We start from the raw sequence: 20,950 nt of genomic DNA on the forward strand, positions 1-20,950 counted from the left end.
ACAGTTAGATGTACAGAAATAAATTGATAAATATTATCTTGAATCAATCCACGACCCAGTGTATACGTATCTCAGTATTGATCACAACTCAAACTATATATATTTTGGAATCAACCTCAACCCTGTATAGCTAACTCCAACATTCACATATAGAGTGTCTATGGTTGTTCCGAAATATATATAGATGTGTCGACATGATAGGTCGAAACATTGTATACGTGTCTATGGTATCTCAAGATTACATAATATACAATACAAGTTGATTAAGTTATGGTTGGAATAGATTTGTTACCAATTTTCACGTAGCTAAAATGAGAAAAATTATCCAATCTTGTTTTACCCATAACTTCTTCATTTTAAATCCGTTTTGAGTGAATCAAATTGCTATGGTTTCATATTGAACTCTATTTTTTGAATCTAAACAGAAAAAGTATAGGTTTATTGTCGGAAAAATAAGTTACAAGTCGTTTTTGTAAAGGTAGTCATTTCAGACGAAAGAACGACGTCTAGATGACCATTTTAGAAAACATACCTCCACTTTGAGTTTAACCATAATTTTTGGATATAGTTTCATGTTCATAATAAAAATCATTTTCTCAGAATAACAACTTTTAAATCAAAGTTTATCATAGTTTTTAATTAACTAACCCAAAACAGCCCGCGGTGTTACTACGACGACGTAAATCCGGTTTTACGGTGTTTTTCGTGTTTCCGGGTTTTAAATCATTAAGTTAGCATATCATATAGATATAGAACATGTGTTTAGTTAATTTTAAAAGTCAAGTTAGAAGGATTAACTTTTGTTTGCGAACAAGTTTAGAATTAACTAAACTATGTTCTAGTGATTACGAGTTTAAACCTTCGAATAAGATAGTTTTATATATATGAATCGAATGATGTTATGAATATCATTACTACCTCAAGTTTAGTAGGTAAACCTACTGGAAGTAACAAGAAATGATCTAGCTTCAAAGGATCTTGGATGGCTTGAAAGTTCTTGAAGTAGGATCATGACACAAAAACAAGTTCAAGTAAGATTTTTACTCGAATTAAGATAGTTTATAGTTATAGAAATTGAATCAAAGTTTGAATATGAATATTACCTTGAATAAGAAAGATAACCTACTGTATATAACAAAGGTTTCTTGATCTTAGATGATTACTTGGAATGGATTAGAAAGCTTGGAAGTAAATTAGTAAACTTGAAGGGATTTTTGAAGTGTTCTTGAAGTGTTCTTCCTATGATGATTATAGCTTGATTCTTGAAGTGATTTTTGATGAAGATGATGATTAACTACTAGAAAAATACGTTCATAATAGTGTGTGTGTGTGTTGAGAGAGAATTAGAAAGAGAATTGGAAGTGAAATGGAGTGAATGATGAGTGGTAATTGGTGAGTGGTGAGTGGGGTTAAAAGGAGTTCTAGTTAGTTGACTAGCTTATGGTAGAAGTTAAAATTGATTAGTCATACATGACATAATCAAGAGTGGAATCCCATGCTAGTTCCTATTGGTATATACTCATAGTAAGTACGTTTTGAAGCTGTGTATAATACGGGTAAGAATACGACTAGAATTCTTGATGAAAGAAAAGAATGGAAAAGTAACTGTAACCATTTTTGTTAAGTATGAGTGTTTTGATATATGTCTTGAAGTCTTCCAAAGGTATTTTAATACATCTAAATACACTACATGTATATACATTTTAACTGAGTCGTTAAGTCATCGTTAGTCGTTACATGTAAGTGTTGTTTTGAAACCTTTAAGTTAACGATCTCAATTAATGTTGTTAACCCATTGTTTATTATATCTAATGAGATGTTAAATTATTATATTATCATGATATTATGATATATTAATATATCTTAATATGATATATATACATTTAAATGTCGTTACAACGATAATCGTTACATATATGTCTCGTTTCGAAATCCTTAAGTTAGTAGTCTTGTTTATATGTATATAACTCATTGTTAATATACTTATGGAGATACTTACTTATCATAATCTCATGTTAACCGTATGTATACCCATATATATATATCGTCATGTCGTTTTTACAAGTTTTAACGTTCGTGAATCGCCGGTCAACTTGGGTGGTCAATTGTGTATATGAAACATATTTCAATTAATCAAGTCTTAACAAGTTTGATTGCTTAACATGTTGGAAACATTTAATCATGTAAATATCAATCTCAATTAATATATATAAACATGGAAAAGTTCGGGTCACTACAATTAAGATTTCTTTAATTAAATGCAATCATCTGCCTCGATTGCTCTATCGGATATTTCCATTATAAATTTACCTCTTCCGTTTTATTATTCTCATCATCCCTATACTTTCTTCCTTAATCTATACTTCTAAAGCTTGTAAAAATGCTTAATCCAGTTCTGATTCTTGTCCTTATCCTAATTATCGCAACAATCATTCTCCTTTTCCAACTTCCACCGGAGGAATCTGTTTACTTCTACTTCGATCTTGGAGTTATAGTGTTTTTAATTCTCTCGTGTCTTTATGTTGCGATAAACATTGACATACACGATTTGTAATTTATGTGTTGTTATCGGGCTTTATATTCTCCCTTATATTTCGGAGCTCCATGCTTTTGTTTTCTCTTCCCGACTTTAAATAGAGCAAGTAATGGTCCAGAATTCGTAGGTATGAAATTTCGAATGAACATGACTAATGTTCTAAGAGTGAGATTGTAATAGCACGATCTTGATTGGTTAAATTACCAGAATTCAAAAGAAAAGATAGAACTATCAGGAAAATATGTTCTCGATATGTTTGGAGATTAGTTAGAATGTAAGAGTCGTGTAACATGGCACATGATGACGTTATGGTCTGTGAATCATCACGTTCCATTAGAAACTCAGCATGACTTACAGTAATATAATCACGTTGATCAAGTGTCATTATATTATACTAACTCATGCTTCAGTTCCCAACATTACTTCAATATCATTCATATTTTAATTTCGAATTTTTCAGAATTTAAAAACTTAAATAGTTCCTTTCTGATGTAACACTGATATCGCGAAGAGATAAATGATTTCAGATAAGAATAGTTATGAAAATATCTTCTGAAATATAGAGGATATTTATAATGAAAGATACGATGATATCTTAGAATTTCTAATATCGATGGATGATGAAGAAAATTTGTTCGTAAAAGTTTAGAGTCGGAAACAAGGTATTCGTTAATGACTTCAGCAGATACTGAATCATTTGGATTCTTTGAAGGCAGGTTTAGTTTTTGTGATTTGTCCACCTCCTTCATAGTTTGCTCAATCCATTTTCCAGTTCCAATTTTTCTCAGCTTTACCAACATACTGTTCTTTATCATCAAACTTTTGGCTGTTAGGATCATTTACAGTTTTTGTTGCTTCCTTCAGCTTTTTCAAAATTTTGAGAACTAGTTCGCAGTTTAGGGTGTTTTTCAGAATTTCAGAATGGAAAATCATAATCCTAAGAGGTAAATGTTATATGTATACATATAACTGTTGATGTAGAAACGCTGCGAATTTCAAAATACTGATTGCTGATTTACGGTAATTGGTATGACAATTCTTGTTACAATATGCGGATGAGTATATGATTAGGTTTTAACGAACAATTATAATGGTTCTTCGGAGAGACTTAAGCCAATGAGTAATGAAGTTGCTGATAAGTTTACTGCTAATATGGTGGAATATAAACGGTTCTCCGGTAACGATGATGAAAGGGTAATCTTTATAATAAGGTTTATTCGAATGAAAAATTGAAGTTGATTTGCTGGAGCTGTGACAAAATTGACTAATTTGAGAAAGAATTGCAATGTTACTTTTGGTAATTACAATGCCAAAGGAGCTAGCACAGATACGTGTTAAACGTTTACTCAAGTTCCGAGTGTTTTCAGGTGCATAACTATATGCATCAATCTTTTCTTCCGTAGATGATGTGCGATTGGTTCATCCTCTCGATTGAGGTGTTTTCAAGAATCATGAAAGGTTTGAACGCAGATTGTAATCGTCAAGATACAAATGAGATTTAAGATGAAATCAAGTGGGAAACTTGAAAGAATGTTTAGTTTCATATGTTATAATCAATATTTTAATTCATTTTAATTGTCCATTGTTAATAGTCCACAGTTAATTATCGACAGTTAGTAGTTCAATAATTTATATATAGTTTAATATATAATAATCGAATTAATTAATACATATCGTGACCCATTGTATACATGTCTCAGACTCGATCATAACTCAAAGTATATATATTATTTAGAATCAACCTCAACCCTGTATAGCTAACTCGAGCATTACCGCATATAGAGTATCTATGGTTATTCCAAATAATATATATAGATGACGTCGATATGATATGTCAAAACATTGTATATGTCTCCCGATTTATACGACAATATTTAAAGTGCGTAAAATAAATAACAGAAATTAAATGACAATAAATAAAATTGTGAGAATTAAAATTGTGATAAATAAATTGCGATAAATAAATTGCGATAAATAAAATGTAATAAGGAATTAACAGTTAGCTCAGAACAGTTAGCTAGGAGTAGTTAGCGTGGATTCTTAACAAAATTTCTCACAGTTAATTTGTTTATTTCTAACAGATTTTATTTTGTCCAATGTTTTCTTCGTTATGCCACTTGTTGGATTCTGATAAATCAAAATCCAAATATGAAATTGGATGAAAATGGTTATTCTGTGGTGAATGGATACGTATATCGGTGGATGTAAGTAGGATAGTATGTGACTGTTGAATCAGATTCGAAGAATGTACAGTGTAACTTATTAAAGTGAAATCTAAATATTCCTCGGGTATTACCTACCCGTTAAAATATTTTCACCATTAACAGTTTGTATAAAAGAATTTTTAATTACAATCTTTATGAAAACATATATACATATATATTTTCTACAGATGTAATCATGGATCTAATGAGTTAATATGATATTAAACTCATCTGTTTTACGGTTAGAACTAGAGTACATAATCTCTAAAACATTAGAGATTACATAATCATCATGTCAAACGAAGATAAATGATGTAGAACGTCATGTAGAACGATAATTATACTCGAGGTACAGAATGAGATGTTGAGGCATGTGATGTTGAAAATTGGGTTGTTGGTGGTACTGGTATTGATGTTGGTGGTATTGTTGTGCCAGTAATGTTGCTGAAGCTGGTACGTTTTGTACAATTATTTCCAAGGCTACAACTCAGGCGCGAAGCTCGTTGACTTCTTCCATTACTCCAGGATGATTGTCGGTCGGAACGAGTGGATGAATAAGGTTTAGAATTGTGGATAGAATATAATCATGACGAGATACTCTGGAAATGAGAGAGAGAATGGTATTACGAACAGGTTCGCCGGTAAGCGCTTCAGGTTCATTGCCAATAGGGCAACATAATGGATGGAAGGGATCGCCTTCTTCTTGTCTCTAATGATTAAGTAGACTACGAACCCATCCCCAATTCATCCATAATTGGTGATGACTGATTGGTTGATCCATTCCGGTCACACTGCTTTCGGAGCTCAAGTGTGTTTCCATATCGGAATGGCTGTCGGAATTCGAGGAACTTGAATTAGTGACGAGTTCCATTTCGTACTTTCAAATAAAGGATTTTTAAATATGAAATAATTTTTAGCTATCGGATAGTATTCTAATTACATAGAACAAAAGATTTCATAGATTACGGTGGAATTTACGGAATATGTCAGGCAAAGTTTACAGTAACAAATATGCTAAGATATGAATTAGCAGATACGCTAAGATATGAATTTTTGTCTGTACACTATTCATGCAATCCAGGCAGTAAGATATGTCTAGATTAAGAATGATAAGCAAGTGATTCCCTAAGAATGATAAGCAGGTAATTTTCGACACGAAATGATAAGCAAAACTTTTGACATGCAGACACGGTCGAAGTCCAGACTCACTAATGCATCTAAACAACTATCAGTTAGACACACTAATGCAAGACCTGGTTCGCTAAGACCACCGCTCTGATACCATATGAGACGACCCGTCCTAATCTATAAGGACGAATACAATAACATATGATTACATTGCGAGGTATTTGACCTCTATATGATACATTTTACAAACATTGCTTTCGTTTTGAAAAGACAAACTTTCATTTCATCGTAAGTTGACAGGCATATCAACTTTCGATGTAAAGGAAGTTTGTCTTTTAAAAACAAATGCAATGTTTGTAAAATGTATCATATAGAGGTCAAATACCTCGCAATGTACCATGTGTTATTGTGTTCGTCCTTATGGATTAGGACGGGGTATGACATGTGGTATCAGAGCGGTGGTCTTAGCGAACCAGGTCTTGCATTAGTGTGTCTAACTGATAGTTGTTTAGATGCATTAGTGGGTCTGAACTTCGACCGTGTCTACATGTCAAAAGTTTTACTTATCATTTCGTGTCGAAAATTACCTGCTTATCATTCTTAGGGAATCACTTGCTTATCATTCTTAATCTAGACATATCTTACTGCCTGGATTGCATGAATAGTGTATAGACAAAATTCATATCTTAACGTATCTGTTACTGTAAACTTTGCCTGATATATTCCGTAAATTCCTCCGTAATCTATGAAATCTTTTGTTCTATATAGATAGATATTCTATGTAATTAGAATACCATCCGATATCCGAAAGTCATTTCATATCGAAAAACCCTTTACTCAATCGTACGAAATTGAACTCGCCACTAGTACAAGTTCCTCAGATTCCGACAGCTATTCCGATATGAATTTTCCCTCGAGCTCCGAAGACAGTGTAACCGGAATGGATCAATCGATCAGTCATCATCAATTCTGAATGAATATGGGATGGATTCGTAGTCGACTAATCAATGGAAATGCGAAGAAGGAGATCCTTTCCACCAACCAAATTCACCTCTTGAAACGACCCGACCCAATCCATAGGGACGAATACAATAACATATGATTACATCGCGAGGCATTTGACCTCTATATGATACGTTTTATAAACATTGCATTCTTTTGAAAAGATATACCATAAATGAATATTTAAAATTCAATGTTTTCGACATCTGATGATTTCTACATATAGACAATCACCGTAAATAACAGTTTACAAGAATACTTCCGTTGACAATGCAGTCAAAATAAATACACGGTGATGATTTTGTGAATGCAATGCTTCCTCGAATAAAACATGTATGACTCCATGCACATGGTTTCTCTAACATATATTCAAACAGCGGAAGACTTCTAGGAACCTGAGAATAAACATGCTTTAAACGTCAACATAAAGTTGGTGAGATATAGGTTTAATGCTAGCAGCGTTATAAATATAGACCACAAGCTTTCATATACATAAACATTTTAATAAAAATATTCTAAGTGATTGAGCACTTGATAACCATACTTAACATTTAATCAACGTCGCATATTCCCTTTATTATGAAATCTCACTACACTGTACCAAGTGTAGTCACCGAAACGAAGTACTGTGCAACCGTTGAATACTGGTCGTCCAGTCCGGTTGGGGTTGTCAGGCCCGATAGATCTATCAACAGGATTCGCGTTTACAATACCACATGTAAATAGTAGTTACCAAGCTACAGGGAAGTATGCCAGTGGTACAACTCAACGTAGAATATATTTTTTTATCACTTGTGTCCATAACGTAAATCATAAAATGCATGTATTCTCATCCTGAAATATTTAGAGTTTAAAAGTGGGACTATATACTCACTTTTGCCTTGAAGGTATTTAACTCGACTTGGTCTCCGATAGATATCACGAACCTAACCATATATATATAATATATCAACATATTTTCTTTTCAAGTAATCGTTACATATATATATATATATATATATATATATATATATATATATATATATATATATATATATATATATACTTATAATACTTTTAATATTTTCTTAGTCCGTAGTTAGCAGTCCGATGTTAGTGGTCCACAGTTAGTTGCTCAATAAAATAAATAAAGACCCCATCGTATTTGTATTGATCAGAATTAATCTCGACCCATGGTACCATGTTGTCAAATGACGTGTTGCGTACATAAAGTACCGTATTGTCAAATGACGTGTTGCGTACAATCATGAGGTCTTATGATTAATCTTCTCGTGTTGTTTACGGGTGGTCCTGAAGTATATAAAATTAAATCAAAAGTAATTATATATAAAATATTATATTAATTAGAAAAGATATGATTAATTTACTTTATCTCCAAATATTTTCGTAGCTAAACTAGCTTCGGATACCCAATCTTGTTTTAGTCGTAGTTTCTTCATTACAACTCCGTTTTTGTTGGTTCAACTTGCCACTTCCTTGGATCGAGTCAAATTTTAAGAATATGAACTGAAAATACCTTAGTTTGTTTTCAAAATCACAGGTTATAGGTCAAACTTTGGTAAAACTTATGAAAGTGATCATTTTCCATCATAAAAACAACATTTAATGATCATTTTTCTAAATATACTTACACTTTGAGTTAAACCATGAAATTTTTATGTGTTAACATATTCATAAGAAATATCATTTTTCCAGAACATGAACTTCCAATTCAAAGTTCAAGATGGTTTTTAATTATCCAACCCAAAACAGCCCCCGGTTGCACTCCGACGACGTAGATTCAGTTTTTAAGGTGTTCTTTGTAAAACCAAGTTATATCTTGTTACGTTAGCATATCATTATGATATATTACAGGTCTTAAAGTGTTTTAAAAGTTAAGTTAGAAGGATCTATTTAGTTTGCAAACAAGTTTGAAATCATTCAAACTATGTTCTTGTTGTTAAAATTTTACAACATAAAATAAGATAGCTATATAATTATGAATCGAACAAGATTATGAACAAGGTTACTACCTCAAGTTACTTGGACAAAGTTACTCTAAGAGATAAGAAAAAATCTTGGAATCAAAGAGTGGTGGAGTTAGATCAAAAGGTTGGAAGTATACTTCTTCAAATGGGTGGTTATTTTGATATGTTCTTGATAATGCTAAAAACGAACATATATTTCATAGCATTATTCCTCAAGAAAGACAAGCTTTTAGTTGCAATTGTTCTATTTACAAGTTATATTCGTTTAAATAATAAAAGGTGAAGACAAAAGACAGATTCGACGAATTGAAGACGCAAACGACCAAAAAGCTCAAAAGTACAAAAGACAATCAAAGAGGTTTCAATTATTGATAAGAAACGTCTTGAAATTACAAGAGTACAAGATTCAAAACGCAAAGTACAAGATATTAAATTGTACGCAAGGACGTTCGAAAATCCGGAACCGGGACCAGAGTCAACTCTCAACGCTCGACGCAACGGACTAAAAATTACAAGTTAACTATGTATATAAATATAATATAATATATAATTAATTATATAAATTATATATATATTATATTTATATAATAAACCGTCGGTAAACAAAGAGCCAAAATGGAGTGAGCTGTATTTACAAACTCCGCAACTCGCGGAGTTTGAAGGCAAAAAGGGCCGCGAGTCGCGGAGCCCCAAATTCTGAAACTCCCTATAAAAGCAAACGAATTCTGATCGCAAAAACCAACATATATATCCATCCTCTCTATATCTATACGTAAATATTTATATTTTAATTTTAATTTTAATTTTAATTTTAATTTTAATCCTAATAATAAGGGTATGTTAGCGAATATTGTAAGGGTGTAAGTCGAAATTCTGTCCGTGTAACGCTACGCTATTTTTAATCATTGTAAGTTATGTTCAACCTTTTTAATTTAATGTCTCGTAGCTAAGTTATTATTATGCTTATTTAATTCGAAGTAATCATGATGTTGGGCTAATTACTAAAATTGGATAATTGGGCTTTGTACCATAATTGGGGTTTGGACAAAAGAACGACACTTGTGGAAATTAGACTATGTGCTATTAATGGGCTTTATATTTGTTTAACTAAATGATAGTTTGTTAATGTTAATATAAAGATTTACAATTGGGCGTCCCTATAAATTACCATATACACTCGATCGGACACGATGGGCGGGGTATTTATATGTACGAATAATCGTTCATTTAACCGGACACGGGAATGGATTAATAGCCACTAGAATTGTTGAAACAGGGGTGAATTACATTCAAGGGTAATTGGTGTAATTGTTAACAAAGTAGTAAAACCTTGGTTTACACGCAGTCGATAACCTGGTGTATTCATTAAACAAAGTATTAAAACCTTGTTACAATTCGAATCCCCAATTAGTTGGAATATTTAACTTCGGGTATAAGGATAATTTGACAAGGACACTCGCATTTTATATTTATGACTGATGGACTGTTATTCATTAAATTGGTGTCCTCGTCAAATTGCGAGTGTCCTCGTCAAATTATCCTTATACCCGAAGTTAAATATTCCAACTAATTGGGGATTCGAATTGTAACAAGGTTTTAATACTTTGTTTAATGAATACACCAGGTTATCGACTGCGTGTAAACCAAGGTTTTACTACTTTGTTAACAATTACACCAATTACCCTTGAATGTAATTCACCCCTGTTTCAACAATTCTAGTGGCTATTAATCCATTCCCGTGTCCGGTTAAATGAACGATTATTCGTACATATAAATACCCCGCCCATCGTGTCCGATCGAGTGTATATGGTAATTTATAGGGACGCCCAATTGTAAATCTTTATATTAACATTAACAAACTATCATTTAGTTAAACAAATATAAAGCCCATTAATAGCCCATAGTCTAATTTCCACAAGTGTCGTTCTTTTGTCCAAACCCCAATTATGGTACAAAGCACAATTACCCAATTTTAGTAATTAGCCCAACATCATGATTACTTCGGATTAAATAAGCATAATAATAACTTAGCTACGAGACATTAAATTAAAAAGGTTGAACATAACTTACAATGATTAAAAATAACGTAGCGTTACACGGACAGAATTTCGACTTACACCCTTACAATATTCGCTAACATACCCTTATTATTAGGATTAAAATTAAATTTAAAATTAAAATATAAATATAAATATTTACGTATAGATATAGAGAGGATGGATATATATGTTGGTTTTTGCGATCAGAATTCATTTGCTTTTATAGGGAGTTTCAGAATTTGGGGCTCCGCGACTCGCGGCCCTTTTTGCCTTCAAACTCCGCGAGTCGCGGAGTTTGTAAATACAGCTCACTCCATTTTGGCTCTTTGTTTACCGACGGTTTATTATATAAATATAATATATATATATATATAATTTATATAATTAATTATATATTATATTATATTTATATACATAGTTAACTTGTAATTTTTAGTCCGTTGCGTCGAGCGTTGAGAGTTGACTCTGGTCCCGGTTTCGGATTTTCGAACGTCCTTGCGTACAATTTAATATCTTGTACTTTGCGTTTTGAATCTTGTACTCTTGTAATTTCAAGACGTTTCTTATCAATAATTGGAACCTCTTTAATTGTCTTTTGTACTTTTGAACTTTTTGGTCGTTTGCGTCTTCAATTCGTCGAATCTGTCTTTTGTCTTCACCTTTTATTATTTAAACGAATATAACTTGTAAATAGAACAATTGCAACTAAAAGCTTGTCTTTCTTGACGAATAATGCTATGAAATATATGTTCGTTTTTAGCATTATCAAATATTCCCATACTTGAGCGTTGCTTGTCCTCAAGCAATATCATCTTGAAATACTAGAATCACTTCTTTATTCTTCACACTTTGTACATCAGTGATTTCTATACGGCGGTATAAACAATGGTAGTAACGATATGGTTTACAGTCCCACATGACTATAAAAATTTAGATCCATTAAGGAAATTGGATCTTTATGAAAACATTTGATCTTTTGAAAATTAAATCTAGTTTTTATCCTAGATAAGTTTTCCGGAATAACCCTTTACCGGTGTTTGCAAATTATTTTTGTGGGTTTGGTGGGTTTCATATTTGAAAATTTTAGCTCAAAACTTATGGTTTTGTGTCACCCACTTGCTATCCTTGTATTTGGAAAGCAACACGTCCAGTTTACTTGTCCCGTATATTACCTTTCGGTAAACTACCGTCCGGTTGTAAAGGAAAGCGTTGAACAAGCAACTGTTAAGGCAATGTCCCCTAACATGCTTTTAATTATGGTTTATAACGTGTCAGATGCAATTACTATCCTTGGTAGGAGCAATAGCAAAGCTCACCCTTATAATTTGTAGGTTTGGCACAAGGTCCTGTCTTTGACCACTATGCAACCACCGTTCTTACGGTTGACACCCAATTTGGTTCAGGTGACCTAATGAATTCCAGGTGAATTTCTAGGATTTTACGTTCAATGGTAATGAACGCATTGAAAATGGGTTTTTAGAAAACAAATCGGTTTGTAATTTTGATCAAAATATTTTCTCGTTCAGGCTCGAGTTTAGATATCATTGAATTCCATGAGTTTGTAATTCTCAATCTTTAAGGTCAATCTCAAGGATTGAGTAATATCAGGCTTAAAAGCTGATTTTTGATCTTTTAAGGAGATTATCCTTTCTGGGGATCTGATTCATTAGTCTTATCCAGCTAATTTGCATGGTGCCCCCCATTGTACGAGATAAATCCTTCTCATGGTTAGGATAAATCTGACCACTTGGCGACCCTGTTTGATGCTGAGGTCCGTGGATTTCCTGCTGATTTTAGTGATGACTTTTCTAGATTTTTCGTCAACCTACAGCTGCTCTGGACGACAACTTTATGACCTAAATCAAGAAGCGCATTTCTTTTTCGGAAGACTTTACTTCCTTTTAATGATGGAATTGATTCATCGTGTAGATCCATCTCTTCTTTTCTTTCATCGGGTAAAATAGTTTAGTTTAGTCCAAAGCAAAAGTATTTTCAGTTATTTGTATAAAAATATGTGACATATGTTTTGAATAACTTGGAGAATTTTCCCACACTTGGCTTTTATTTTCCTTTTTATTGTCCTCTATTCTATTTTAAATGAATTTTAACATTTTGGTTTGTTTCTCAATTTTTGTCCTTTCCGAGGTAACAATAATTTCGGTGTTAAAACCTAGTTTTATCGTTCATAAATATGTATAAACATGATTTTGAGTTCATTTAATTGAAAATTTTGAAAAATTTTACTAGAATTGGGTAGTCAGTATATAAGACTAGGGCTGTTCTTTATTATCAGAGAGCACTAGATTCTAATACAACTACTGCTTTACTAGTATTTTTAATGGTAACCAAGTGTTTAAGATAGAAATTATAAAATCCGAAAGAATTTAACCCCTTCTCACACTTAAGATCTTGCAATGCCCTCATTTGCAAGAAATCAGTAACAATTTAAATTATTGAGGGTGATTTGTGTGAAAATGATTAAATTTTTACCAAAGTTTCCAAATATATTGGCGTTTGTTTACTGAATGATAAATGGTGCACATCATTTGTTCATTCCGTCTTGTTGTTATTTCACATATATTTTGCATCTTGTCGTCAAAATTAGTTGCTTTTGCTGAACTTAATGCCAGTCTTTGAAAATGCGTTGTTTTACCCTGTTGTGTACATAAGATAAACTGCAAACATATATACATATTTTTTTTTAATAACATCTTATACTAATTAAAACAATTAAGTAATTAATTTTAAAATTTTGTTTTCCTTGTTATTTAGGATGAGGTCGTTTCGGATCGATGTCCTAGTCCGTCCTTCGACAAAATTTTAAAATTTGTCTTTTTGTAGCGATTGTTTTAAAAGCTAAAATTTTTGGGTTTTTTTAATGTTTTTGGCATACTTTAATTCAATAAGATTAAAAATAATGATAATAAAAGTTCTCGTCCCTCCCTTGGGTAAAGCAATTTCGGTTCAAAGACCTAGTCTTCAACTTACGACGAATTTTAAAAATCATATTTTTAACTTAATGAGATAAAGTAAATTTTTGTTTTTAAATTCACACCAAACTTAAAATAAAAATACATATTATAAAATCACACCAAACTTATATTATATTTTTCAAATATTTACATTTTTAAATATATTGTTTTTACAAAGTTTACAATATTAATTTAAGATTTATATATTAATTTTAAAAACATGGTAAAAATAAAATTAAAAATCTTTTTGGCTTTTTATCCCACTTTAATCAATCAAATATTATCAAAAATATACGCTCTTCTTTTCGGTAAAGTAATTTCGGTTCCATGACCTAATTTAACTCATGACGAATTTTTGAAATATTTTGGGTTGATTGATTAAAGATATTTATACCTTAAGAATAAACGTTAAATTTCGCAGTGATGTAATAAATTTTTGAATGATATCAATAATTTCGGTCGCCAAACCTAATTTTATTCAATACCAATTTAATACTTTATAGCGAACAAATTAGCGTTTATTATCAAAAAGTTAAAAATAAAAATAAATAAAAAAATAAAAACTGTACAGACTTACCTGTGAGATAGTATTCTTAGTTATATGATCTATCCCATTCATAAGATAGTCGGTTTAATTGGTTTTCCATAGCTACATAGGCGTAACCTCGAGCATTCAGTGTCTTTTCTTCTAAACATATGAACGGTCCGTCTCTGCATAAAGTAACAAATTCGGTGTTTGAATAGGTTTGATTATTTGAACATTTACCTCCATGTGACCATTTTCCGCATTTGTGACATCTTTCTAGGTGTCGTGCTCTTCTTTTCGCTGCGGATTTTGATATTCCTTTACCAAATTGTAACTTATTATCTTCGCATCTGGATTCTTTTCTAACTCCGTCCAATCTTTCTCTGATTACTGATACTATTTCACTCAGTAGTGTGTCATTATTACGTTTAGTGATCAAAGCGTGTAGCATTAGACCATGGTTTAGTTCACAGGCAGTCTTCATTTCCTAAAAAAAATAAAAATTCAGAATGGGGGGAGAAGACTAGTTCTTTAGGGTCTGCTAGGGAAAGACCATTCGGGTTCCATTTTCAAGAACTACACGAAAACAGACAATCTAACTCTAACAGAAATACATAAACCCCCTATACTTAGTTAGCTGTGGTATCGAAATTGTAATTAACTTCATTGTCTTCTTCTATCGGACCATGTATGTAATGTTTAACTCTGTGACCATTAACTTTAAATTCAATCCCATTTGAATTTATCAATTCTATCGTTCCGTATGGGAAAACTCTTTTGACTATGAATGTTCCAGACCATCTTGATTTCAATTTTCCAGGAAATAGCTTGAATCGTGAATTGAAAAGAAGAACTCTGTCTCCTTCTTTAAATTCTTTTGAACTTTTGATTCTTTTATCATGCCATTTCTTCGTTCTTTCTTTATAGATTAACGAATTTTCGTATGCTTCATGTCTTAATTTTTCTAATTCGTTTAATTGATTTAATCGTTGACGTCCAGCTTCATGTAAATCAAGATTACATGTCTTCAAAGCCCAAAATGCTTTGTGTTCAATTTCTACTGGAAGATGACATGCTTTTCCATAAACAAGTCTAAAAGGTGTGGTTCCAATTGGAGTTTTGTAGGCTGTTCTAAAAGCCCAGAGTGCCTCCTCTAATTTAATGGACCATTCCTTCGGATTTGATCCTACGGTTTTCTCTAGAATACGTTTTAAAGCTCGGTTGGTATTTTCAACTTGTCCACTTGTTTGTGGATGATATGCGGTGGAGATTTTATGAGTTACTCCATATCTTTTAAGAACTTTCTCAAGTTGATTATTACAGAAATGAGTACCCCGATCACTTATTAAAGCTTTCGGTGTTCCAAACCTTGCAAAAAGACGTTTTAAAAAGTTGACTAAAACTCGTGCATCGTTAGTTGGGAGAGCTTGTGCTTCCGCCCATTTAGATACATAATCAATGGCTACGAGAATATAGAGATTATTATGAGATTTTGGAAATGGACCCATAAAGTCAATACCCCAAATGTCAAATACTTCACATACTTGGATGACATTTTGTGGCATTTCATCACGTTGACTTATTTTTCCGGCCCTTTGACAAGCATCACAGGATTTGCAAAGAAGGTGTGCGTCTTTGTAAATTGTAGGCCAATAGAATCCAGCATCATAAACTTTTCTTGCTGTTAGTTGAGGCCTATAATGCCCTCCTGTTGGTCCTGTGTGACAATGGTTTAAAATTTTACTAGCTTCATCTCCAAATACACATCGGCGTATTATTCCATCGGGACAACTTTTAAACAGATGTGGATCTTCCCAAAAATAGTGTTTTATATCACTGGAGAATTTCTTTCGTTTTTGGTACGATAATCCTTTTTCAAGGAATCTACAAACTAAGTAGTTTGCATAGTCTGCAAACCATGGAATTTCTTTATAATCTATCTCCAATAGATATTCATCAGGAAAGTTGCCTTGTATGGCCGATTCATTTAGAACTTCTAATTCAGGATTTTCAAGACGAGAAAGATGATCTGCGGCGAGATTTTCTGCTCCTCTTTTATCTCGGATTTCAATATCAAACTCTTGTAAGAGTAAGATCCAACGGATTAATCTTGGTTTAGCATCTTGTTTCGAAAATAGGTATCTAAGAGCAGAATGGTCGGTATAGACCACCGTTTTTGCTAGAACGAGATATGATCGAAATTTGTCAAAAGCAAAGACAATAGCAAGGAGTTCTTTTTCAGTAGTTGTATAGTTCGTTTGTGCTCCTTGTAATGTCTTACTAGCATAATATATAGGTTGAAATCATTTTTCAATCCTTTGTCCTAAAACGGCTTCCATTGCAAAATCACTTGCATCGCACATTAGTTCAAATGGTAGATTCCAATTTGGTGTTATCATGATCGGCGCATTAGTGAGTTTCTCTTTAAGAATATTAAAAGATTTGATACATTCATCTGAAAAGATGAATGGAGCATCTTTTTCTAGGAGTTTATTCATAGGAGTGGCAATTTTAGAAAAATCTTTTATGAAACGTCGGTAAAAACCGGCATGCCCTAGAAAACTCCTAACTCCTCTAACATTGGTGGGATGTGGAAGTTTAGCAATTACATCTACTTTAGCTCTATCCACTTCAATTCCTTCTTTTGAAATTTTATGTCCAAGAACGATGCCCTCTTTAACCATAAAATGGCATTTCTCCCAATTAAGAACTAGATTTGATTGTTCGCATCTAATAAGCATTCGTTCCAGATTAACTAGACATGATTCAAATGTATCACCGAAGACTGAAAAGTCATCCATGAAAACTTCCATGCATTCTTCTTTCATGTCATGAAAAATCGCCATCATACACCTTTGAAAGGTTGCAGGGGCGTTACAAAGTCCAAATGGCATGCGTTTGTAAGCAAAAGTACCATAAGGGCACGTGAATGTGGTTTTCTCTTGATCTTCGGGTGCTATTGGAATTTGAAAATATTCGGAAAATCCATCTAGAAAATAATAGTAACTATTTCCGGCTAATCTTTCCAACATTTGATCTATGAAAGGTAAGGGAAAGTGATCTTTTCTGGTGGCGTCATTTAATTTTCTATAATCAATACATACACGCCATCCTGTTACAGTCCTAGTAGGAATAAGCTCATTTTTCTCATTTGTAATGACAGTCATGCCACCCTTCTTAGGTACGCATTGAACTGGGCTTACCCATGGACTATCAGAAATTGGATAAATTAGACCTGCATCTAGCAGTTTAATAATTTCTTTTTTAACTACATCTTGCATATTAGGATTTAGTCTTCGTTGGCGTTGCACATACGTTTTATGACCTTCTTCCATAAGGATTTTATGTGTGCAATACGAAGGACTTATTCCTTTAATATCATGAATCTTCCATGCAATGGCTGGTTTATGAGCTTTCAACACAGAATTGAGTTGTGATTTCTCATTTTTAGTAAGAGAAGACGATATTATTACAGGTAATTCAGATTCACCATGTAAATAAGCGTATTCCAAATGGTTTGGAAGTGGCTTTAACTCTAATTTCGGAGGTTCTTCTATCGATGATTTGTATCGATATCTGTCTTCTTCTTTTAGCATTTGAATTTCTTCTGTTATTGGTTCATATCTATTAGCTATAAGTGTAGCTAACATTTCAGCTTCATCAATTGGTTTATTACCTTCTCCTAAAGAACATTCTCCTGTTCCTTGTAATTCTGGAAATTCTTCTAATAATTCTGCATGTGCATCTATGGTTTGAATATAATAACATGTATCATCTGCAGATTGTGGTTGTTGCATTGCTCTATCAACTGAAAAGGTAACACTCTCATCCTCTATACTTAGGGTCAATTTCTTACCGAACAAGTCTATCATTGCTTTAGCCGTGTTTAAGAATGGTCTTCCTAATTTGAGAGGAACTTGAGAATCTTCTTCCATGTCCAGAACAACAAAATCTACTGGAAATACTAAAGTACCAACTTTAGCTAGCATATTCTCCATTATCCCTCTAGGATATTTTATTGATCTATCGGCTAGTTGTATGCTTATTCTGGTTGGTTTCAATTCTCCAAGGTCTAGTTTAGCGTATAGTGAATACGGCATTAGATTTATACTAGCACCTAAGTCTGCCAATGCTTCTATTGAATTAAGACTTCCCAGAAAACATGAAATTGTGAAACTTCCTGGATCAGATAATTTTTCTGGTATCTTATTCAACAGCACTGCTGAACAATTAGCATTCATGGTAACAGCCGAGAGTTCTTCCATTTTCTTTCTATTTGAGATTAGATCTTTCAAGAATTTAGCATATCTAGGCATTCTTGAAATCACATCAATGAAAGAAAGATTTACATTTATCTGTTTAAACATATCCAAGAATTTGGATTGCTCGATTTCAAGTTTCTCTTTCTTCATTTTACTCGGGTAAGGAAGTGGTGGTTGGTATGGTTTAACATAAGGTTTAGCCTTAACTGTGTTATCTTCATTAACCTTTTCAACTACCGGTTCTTTTTCCTTATCTTGATTAGGTTGTGGTTCTTGTGGAGTAGGAATAGCTTCATCAGAAGTTACAGGTATTTCAGGTGGTTTAAGTGTTGTACCACTTCTTGTGGTAATGGCTTTAGCTGTTTCATTCCGGGGGTTAGCATTTGTATCACTAGGTAGACTTCCCGGTTTTCTTTCACCTATTAATCTTGCTAGGTTACTTACTTCTTGTTCCAAGTTTTGAATAGAAGCTTGTTGATTTCTAAATACTTGAGCATTTTGTTCATTAGTTTATTTTTGAGATGTGAAAAACTGCGTTTGAGTTTCAACTAGCTTCGTCATCATATCTTCTAAATTCGGCTTTTTATCATCGGTTTGTTGTGGTGGTTTGTTTTGAAAATTAGGTCTTTGCTGGTTGTAAGTATTATTGGATACTTGTTGATTGCTAGGACCTTGTTGGTTGTTGTATGGAATATTTCGGTTATAATTCTGGTTTTGATTGTAAATCGGTCTTGGCGGTTGATAATTATTCTGATAATTATTTCCAGGCCTTTGGTTTATGTATGAATCATTCTCTCTTTGTTCCATTGTTAATTCAATACTGAGACAATCTTTTGTCAAATGTGGTCCTCCACAATGCTCACAACTAATTCGTATTGAGTGAATATCTTTAGTCATCTTTTCCATTCGTCTCTCCACAGCATCTATCTTTGCGGAAATGGAATCTAAGTCATGGCTAGAATCGGCTCTAGCTGCTTTAGATGATCTAACGATATCTTTTTCTTGGTTCCACTCATGTGAGTGGGAAGCAGTGTTATCAATAATTTTGTAAGCATCAGTTTCGGTTTTCTTCATAATAGAACCACCAGCTGCTATATCTATGTCTTTCCTTGTAGTGATGTCGCATCCTTGGTAGAATATTTCTACTATTTGACAGGTGTCTAAACCATGTTGCGGACATCCTCTCAATAACTTTCCAAATCTAGTCCACGCCACATATAGAGTTTCATTCGGCTTCTGTGTGAATGTAACAATTTCTCCTTGAAGTCTTACGGCTTTAGATGCAGGAAAGAATTGTTTAAGAAATTTTTCAACTAAAACGTCCCATGTATCAATCGCCCCTTCAGGTAACGATTCCAACCAATCTTTGGCTTCTCCCTTTAAAGTCCAGGGAAATAACATGAGATATATCTGTTCATCCTCCACTTCTCGTATTTTAAATAGTGTGCAGATCCTATTAAAGGTACGTAGATGTTCATTTGGATCTTCCTTCGGCGCACCACTAAATTGGCATTGATTAGTCACCATGTGTAGAATTTGTCCTTTGATTTCATAATCTGGCGCATTAATGTCTGGATGAGTAATTGCGTGACCTTGGCCAGTGCGTTTAGCTCTCATTCGGTCTTCCATACTTAAAGGTTCCAGATTCTCCATAATTGAATTTGTTGAATCGGAATCACTAGAGGATTCTGATTTAATGGTTCGTTCCTCAACAATCTCTGTTTGAATGATTGGTGGTTCCGGAGGAAAATTTAGTGGTTCAGGATCTACGAATCGTTCCTGAATATTCTCCGGATTCTCAATTGTGAGGTCGGGTTTAAAAAATGGATTATCGGAAATTTGAACTGGAGTACTTGGTCGACTGGATGACGATTCTAAAGAAAAATCAACGGCGGTAATATTTGCTAAATGTCTTGATCTAGTTACAGGTGGTGAACGTACAAAAGGTGGTGAACGTCTTGCTCAGTGCATTCACTGAATATCCTATTAGTTCTATTTGCAATCAGAAAAGTCTATTGATTGGATAACTTATTATAATTTTTCTTTCCTTTTAAAAACTAATAGGATATTCAGTGAATGCACCGAGCAAGACGTTCACCACCTTTTATACGTTCACCACCTGTAACTGGATCAAGACTTTTAGCAAATATTACCGCCGTTGATTTTTCTTTAGAATCGTCATCTAGTCGACCAAGTACTCCAGTTCAAATTTCCGATAATCCATTTTTTGAACCCGACCTCACAATTGAGAATCCGGAGAATATTCAGGAACGATTCGTAGATCCTGAACCACTAAATTTTCCTCCGGAACCAC

The sequence above is a fragment of the Rutidosis leptorrhynchoides genome, chromosome 2 (assembly GCF_046630445.1).
Source record: "Rutidosis leptorrhynchoides isolate AG116_Rl617_1_P2 chromosome 2, CSIRO_AGI_Rlap_v1, whole genome shotgun sequence".
In the NCBI taxonomy this organism is placed as follows: Eukaryota; Viridiplantae; Streptophyta; class Magnoliopsida; order Asterales; family Asteraceae; genus Rutidosis; species Rutidosis leptorrhynchoides.